The sequence below is a fragment of the Salmo trutta genome, chromosome 25 (genome assembly GCF_901001165.1).
Source record: "Salmo trutta chromosome 25, fSalTru1.1, whole genome shotgun sequence".
In the NCBI taxonomy this organism is placed as follows: Eukaryota; Metazoa; Chordata; class Actinopteri; order Salmoniformes; family Salmonidae; genus Salmo; species Salmo trutta.
Window position 1 is genome coordinate 19,462,351 of NC_042981.1, and position 7,745 is coordinate 19,470,095.

The window sequence follows — 7,745 nt, forward strand, 5'->3', positions numbered from 1 at the left end:
TCCATCAAACAAACAACATCTAGGCACCAGTCACGTGACCCTACAACCTCTGACAATTCCCAGTTCTTCTAGTTCCATTGTGCTCCCTCAACTCTCCATGACAACTGTTTTTGCTGCAGGGAGTAGATAGCAACACAACAAGCTGTGTTAATAAGGTAGAGGTGAAGTAAATGTGAAAGTAACCTCGTCCCAAGCCTATTGGTCAACCAGATGTTAACATCCTGCTTTTATCACAGAGGCCTGTATATGAATACTTAATGAATATGAATGTCTATGACCTGAAACAGGGCCTGAACATTTCTTGACTTCTGAATGTTATTTATTTCAGAACTTTCTCCCTTCTGCACAAAAGAGGGATTCCCCAAATATTCTTCCCCTTTCCATTCTATACAGATGTCTCACTGCAATGCTGTCAATAATAAAAGTAATAATAATAATAATTGATTACATTTGCAAAGTGCTTTTTATTATACAGAATAATCTCGAAGTGCATAATATAAAAAATGTAAACCAAATAGAAAATAAAAAAAGGACACCCCTAGACAGAGCAACTGACACAATTCACACAGCTAACGCTACAAGGGACAAGTTACTAGCTTTAGTCAAATAAGCTACAATTCTTTATAGAACTATTATCTGCATTTTTTATTCTCAAAGGTACAGTACAATCAAGCAGTTGGAGCCTACTTGAAGAATGGTTAGTATTTTGCAAGGGTATACAGTACTGTTGTTCTGGTGGACTTTGAGGTTTGTGTTGGGGTGTGGCGGGGGATTTCTCAGGCTATTTGCATCGCAGAGACAAAGAAGTGAAAGTAGTGGCCTGTTCCCATGGCTACAGTATTGTATAATAGACACTTATACAACATGATTTGTTTAACAATGAATGGACTCTGCAGTGTCCTACTGTAATCTCCTGTGTGTAGGCTGCAGTTGGTCAGTCTCGTTGCATTCTCTGGAAACATGAGGAAAACATTTGCATATACATGTGATGAAATCCTTTTTTTTAAAGAAACATTTTAGTTCAGCAAAATACTTTAGATTTAGACATGTATGACCAGTATTTACCAACCTCCTACCAATGAAATGTAAATGGATCTCTATTTCCAATGCAGCAGTGACGGCAACACGAAAGACACAACATACATACAGTGTACAATGTACATGATAGACAGACATGTAGAGGTGTGGCCTGGAGTTGGCATGTGGTCCAGCCAGAAATTCCCCCACTGTACTGTGTACTGCCAGACTCATATCTGGAGCCAGTCCAGGTTCCCATTGAAATGGAAACAAGAAAAGAAAAACATGACAAAAAAGGGAACGGTCTGGCTGTCAAGTTCAGTAAATATTGAGCAAGTCTTGCCCTGTTACTAAAATTCATCCTTGTTGTGTACAGTCAGGCATGCAACGTGAGCTGGTGCTTGTGACTTTCAAGAATGTTTTTGTCATGAAGTGATAATGTTCCAGCATGTGAATCCCCCCACTCCCCTTTTATATTTCACCTAAGATTTTGATATTTGATAGCTGTGAGACATTTAAATGCATCATAAAAATGTCAATATTACATATGATATGCACTTGACATGCACAAACATTTAAAATGGAAGCACAAAGCATTTCACCAAATATTTAAACCAGTAGCTTGGGTAACCAAATGTTTCTCCCTCTCCTAGGAGCTGGAAAGCTTCAAGAACTTTGTCAAGTGGAAGCCGGCCTTTGACAGGGTCATAGATGGTTTCAGTGTTGCCAACATGGGCATCAAAGGGAACCAGTCGCAGATGGTGAGTGCTCTGCCAGATCTCTCATATCTGCTGGTGTGAATCCAGAATATATAATTGTCATGAGTTAAGGCAAGGCCTTGTCTATTTTCTTAAGGCAGCGACCTGCCAAACTCAATGGAACAACAATCTGAGCAAGATGGCACGAAATGTTCCGAGCCTAGGTTGGCACTGTTGATCTGACCATAAGATCTGACACATGAGGTTGAGATGTGTTATTGATGTGGCTTCTGCAGTGCAATTAGACTGCACCTGATGGAATCTCCAAGTCCCAGCCCTGCCCTCTCCTGCCATGCCCTGCCCAGCCCTCTCCTTCCATGCCTTCTCCTGCCCTTCTCTCTCCTTCCCTGCCCTCTCTACAGTAGCTATTAGAACATAATGAACACCCACAGCTGGTGTTACCATTTCCAGTTGGCAAGGCAACAGCTCATGTTAGTGTGTTCAGGTTCATGCTGACTCACTGTTACTCTTCCTCTGTCTTCCAAACTAAGCAAACCACAGTCCGTGTCAATCAAAAGCAAACTCAAAAGGCAATGGGTGGATTTCCTTAATCTGGATTTTCTACTACTTGAGTGGTCGAGCATCAGTCATCATCATTAAACCAAATACTTTCAAAGATCAGTTTGGTTGAATCTGTGAAAGAAAAGTACTTGATTTTCCAATATAATGACTAAGGCTGAAATCACTGTGAATATTACCTAATTGCTAGTTACAGAATGTAAAGGGTGCCTATTCTGTATTTGTGACTCAGTACAATTAAGTAATTCTGAATAGAATGTACTGTATGTACAGTATGTCTCCACCATCTCTCCTTTTGCCACTAGGGGGTAATATGGAGCACAGCCACACCAGCAGATATAGATGAATAGATTAACATTAAGATCACTTTATCGGTCAGTTGCACATAAGGTCCAACCAAAATGTAATTTCCGCTTTTAACCTAACCCCTCAGGAAGACACACATACATATACAGGTTTAGAAGAGGTGCAAGTGGCAGCGTCACTGGACGCCCAAGGAGCTGTTGTTGTGGGGGGTTAAGTGCCTTGCTCAAGAGCACAACTGCAGACAATAGCATCTAGGGTATCTTACCATTAGGCTACCTGCCTCCCCCTCGGATAGACCCCTCGGATAGAGCCAAATACAAATATCCTGAAAGGGAACGTCTTGAATTCCATTGAAGTGACTTAGTTGTAATGACAGTCTTCCCCCACTTGAGACACAGTGGAGATGGCATTGTCACAGCTGCAGGGTGATGTAGGAGGCTGTTGTTTAGATTGGATCCTGTGGGAAAGATGGGTATATATTTTTTCATAGCCTAACCATACTCTGTGGGTTTCTATCTGTAAGCAGAACCCTCAGTCACCACAGAGTCTGACCACACCGTGTGAATAATGACATTCCTTTTCCTCCCTCCAACTCCACACAACTGTGTGGCATTATTGTTTTTCTGACAGGTGAAGTGAGCAGGAGGGGCTGTGGTCTCAGGTCACTGACTGCATAGAGTAGATATTAATCCCCTGCTTTCAAATAAATAAATAAATAATACATTTTAAAAATATTAAAAAATACATACAATTTTTGTATAATCGCAGCACAGAGAGTTTTGTTTCAGCACACCTACAGACCCTGATGCCTTATTGAGGGGGTTTCCTCTCCGGTTCTCACATGACTAACATCAGTATTTCAAGTGTGTGTGTGGGGTAAACTTCCATCCCAGTTATGACCTAAAGGCCACGTCTCCCTAACCCACGCGTCTGCAGCCTCAACCACATCGGACAACTAGACATGTAGGAGTTTTTTTGTGTGTAAAACCATGAATCTACTATTAACAGATATTTGCAATAAGCAATGACTTTTAATATAGAAATCATTGTGTAATTAAATCATTATTCTGGGTTTATTTTTTTTCCATCTTCCTCTTCTTGCTAGAAGAGAGAATGAGAAACTAAAACGGATACAACAATGAGGTGAGAAATATAAATTACTTCAGGTTACAGCTAAAAGTTCATGGCTCTTGTCTCACGCTTTACTTGTTAAAGCTTACACCTGCTGCTCCAAGCTCACTTTCCTCATGATGAGTTAGCAGAAAACAGCCACACCCACCGGCTGTTCCCAGGTCAACACTTCCTCATCTAGAGTGGACAGAGAAGAGAAGAGGGTGAGGGTGTGATTAAGAAGATGTGATTAGGGCTGTTGCGGTGACCAAATTACTGCAACACCTAGAGTCCTGAGTCATGACCCCAGTAAAATTCTAAGTGACCGTTGAACCATGGTAATCTCCTTTTATGCACTCTGGATATGCATTAGTAGTACTCAACTCGCTAACGATCACCAGGTCCTAATGGCCTGGTACTCAGGGGTCTATTGTCCCTCTAACATCAATGCAAACGCAATCGAGAATCACATCAAACACTTCCAGTTCCAGTCAAAAGTTTGGACACACCTACTCATTCAAGGGTTTTTCTTTATTTGTACTATTTTTTACATTGTAGAATAATAGTGAAGACATCAAAACTATGAAATAACACATATGGAATCATGTAGTAACCAAAAAAGTATAATTTATATATATTTTATATTTTTCAAAGTAGCCACCCTTTGCCTTGATGACAGCTTTGCACGCTCTTGGCATTCTTTCAACCAGCTTCACTTGGAATGCTTTTCCAACAATTCTGACGGAGTTCCCACATATGCTGAGCACTTGTTGGCTGCTTTTCCTTCACTCTGCGGTCCAACTCATCCCAAACCATGTCAATTGGGTTGAGGTCAGGTGATTGTGGAGGCCAGGTCATCTGATGGAGCACTCCATCACTCTCCTTCTTGGTCAAATAGCCCTTACACAGCCTGGAGGTGTGTTGGGTCATTGTCCTGTTGAAAAACAAATGATAGTCCCACTAAGCGCAACCAGATGGGATGGCGTATTTCTATCACACCATAACACCTCCTCCTTCATGCTTCATGGTGGGAACCAAACATGCGGAGATCATCTGTTCACCTACTCTGCATCTCACAAAGACACGGCGATTGGAACCAAAAATCTAAAATTTGGACTCATCAGACCAAAGGACAGATTTCCACCGGTCTAATGTCCATTGCTCGTGTTTCTTGGCCCAAGCAAGTCTCTTCTTCTTATTGGTGTCCTTTAGTATTGGTTTCTTTGCAGCAATTCGACCACGAAGGGCTGATTCACAGAGTCTCCTCTGAACAGTTGATGTTGAGATGTGTCTGTTAATTGAACTCTGTGAAGCATTTATTTGGGCTGCAATTTCTGCGGCTGGTGACTCTAGTGAACTTATCCTCTGCAGCAGACGTAACTCTGGGTATTCCTTTCCTGTGGCGGTCCTCATGAGAGCCAGTTTCATCATAGTGCTTGATGGTTTTTGAAATTCTGGAAATGTTACGTATTGACTGACCTTTATGTCTTAAAAGTAATGATGGACTGTCATTTCTCTTTGTCTATATGAGCTGTTCTTGCCATAATATTAGCTTGATCTTTTACCAAATAGGGCTATCTTCTGTATACCAGCCCTACCTTGTCACAACACAACTGATTGGCTCAAATAAATTCCACAAATTAACTTTTAACAAGGCACATCTGTTAATTGAAATGCATTCCAGGTGACTAACTTGTGAAGCTGGTTAAGAGAATGCCAAGAGAGTGCAATGAAATGGACAGCACTTTCAGAGGTGACGATTAATTCCAAACACCCATATGCATATTAGACCTTATACATAGGCCTAAAGTAATGATGGACTGAGTATATTCAGAAATGTTTCATACCCTTTGACTTTTTCCACATTTTGTTACGTTACAGCCTTATTCTAAAATGTATTACATCATTTTTTCCCCTCATCAATCTACACACAATACCCCATAATGACAAAGCGAAAACAGGCTTTTAGAAAATTTAGAAAATGTATTAAAAATAAAAACTGAAATACCTTATTTACATAAGTATTCAGACCATTTGCTATGAGACTCGAAATTGAGCTCAGGTACATCCTGTTTCCATTGATCATCCTTGGGATGTTTCTACAACTTGATTGGAGTCCACCTGTGGTAAATTAAATTGATTCGGCATGATTTGGAAAGGCACACACCTGTCTATGTAAGGTCCCACAGTTGACAGTGCATGTCAGAGCAAAAACCAAGCCATAAGGTTGAAGGAATTGTCCGTAGAGCTCAGAGACAGGATTGTGTCGAGGCACAGATCTGGGGAAGGGTATCAAAACATTTTTGCAGCATTGAACGCCATCATTCTTTAATTTATTATTTTTAGGTTACACCCTTTTTCTCCCCAATTTTGTGATATCCAATTGCGATCCAATTACGATCTTGTCTCATCGCTGCAACTCCCCAACGGGCTCGGGAGAAGCGAAGGTCGAGTCATGCGTCCTCCGAAACGTGACCCGCCAAACCGCACTTCTTAACACCCGCCCACTTAACCCGATAGTCAGCCACACCAACCCGGTAGTCAGCCACACCAATGAGACACCGTCCAACTGACGACCGAAGCCAGCCTGCAGGTGCCCATCCAAACCCTTCCCTAACCCAGGTGAAGCTGGGCAAATTGTGCACCGCCCTATCGGACCCCCGGTCACAGCCGGTTGTGACACAGCCTGGGATCGAACCCGGGTTTTTAGTGAGGTGAAGGTTCAACAGAATAGGTGGAATGAATACACCCCTAATCACACGCTAACAGTTCACTTTCATAGCAGCCACATAAAAACAGCATGATCACTTTGCTCGTTGTGGGCCTATATATAATTACTTCTCGCAACTATCTATTCAGTCTCCTCCTCACCTTTTCCCTTTGCTTGCACAACACATCAGCTGTCTGTGACCAGGTGAAAAAACCTTTCCAAGCCAAAACTTCATATCATGACCACTAACCGCTACACACAGCCTACATCGTTGTCACATCATAGTCAACTAGAACTACTAATAAACCCGCTAAAATCATGCAGTACAGTGTACAGTCAGAAATCAGTTTAGCAGTTACACTGGCTGGCATTAATAAAATACATTAATAAAACCAACATTTTATTAATACATTAATAAAACAAAATGCTTACCTTGACTTTTTCCAGTGACCAAAGCTTATGATTTCAGTACTAGATTAATTCTATGATCCTTTGATTTGGTGGACAAAATGTCAGTTTATGCTGCAAGAGCTCTGATAGGTTGGAGGATGTCATAATTTCTGTGTAAGTCTATGGAAGGGGGTGAGAACCATAAGCCTCCTAGGTTTTGTATTGAAGTCAATGTGACCAGAGGAGAACGGAAGCTAGCTGTCCTCCGGCTACACCATGGTGCTCCCCTACAGAATACTGCTGAGGCAACTGTAGACAATTGCAAAACAAAAATATAAACACAACATGCAACAATTGAAACGATTTTACTGAGTTACAGTTTATATAAATGTCGTTGGAAGAAATGGCAGCAGTTTTACGGGCGCCTAACCAATTGTGCTATTATGTGTTTTTTTTGCGCTATTTGTAACTTATTTTGTACATAGTGTTTTATGCAATCGTATCTTAGGGCAAAAAAGGGCTTCTGGATATCAGGACAGCAATCACTCACCTCGGATTAGACAAAGATTTTGTCTTCAACAAGCAGGATATACTGCTAACACCCGACAAGGTCAACATCCCCGTTATTGGCAAGTGAAAGAGACGCAGGTACAGAGGACACAGAGCGGGGTGCCTTGTAAGGATCCGCAGAAGGCGAGTGGGAAAGCTGCCGTTACCGTCAATATTAATCGCCAATGTACAGTCATTGGACAATAAATTAGACGAGGTACGATCACGAATATCCTACCAGCGGGATATCAAAAACTGTAACATCTTATGTTTCACGGAATCGTGACTGAATGATGACATGGATATTCTGTTTATTTACCACCACAGATGGATGCTGGCACTAAGACCACACTAAGACCACACTTATAAGGAAATAAGCAAACAGG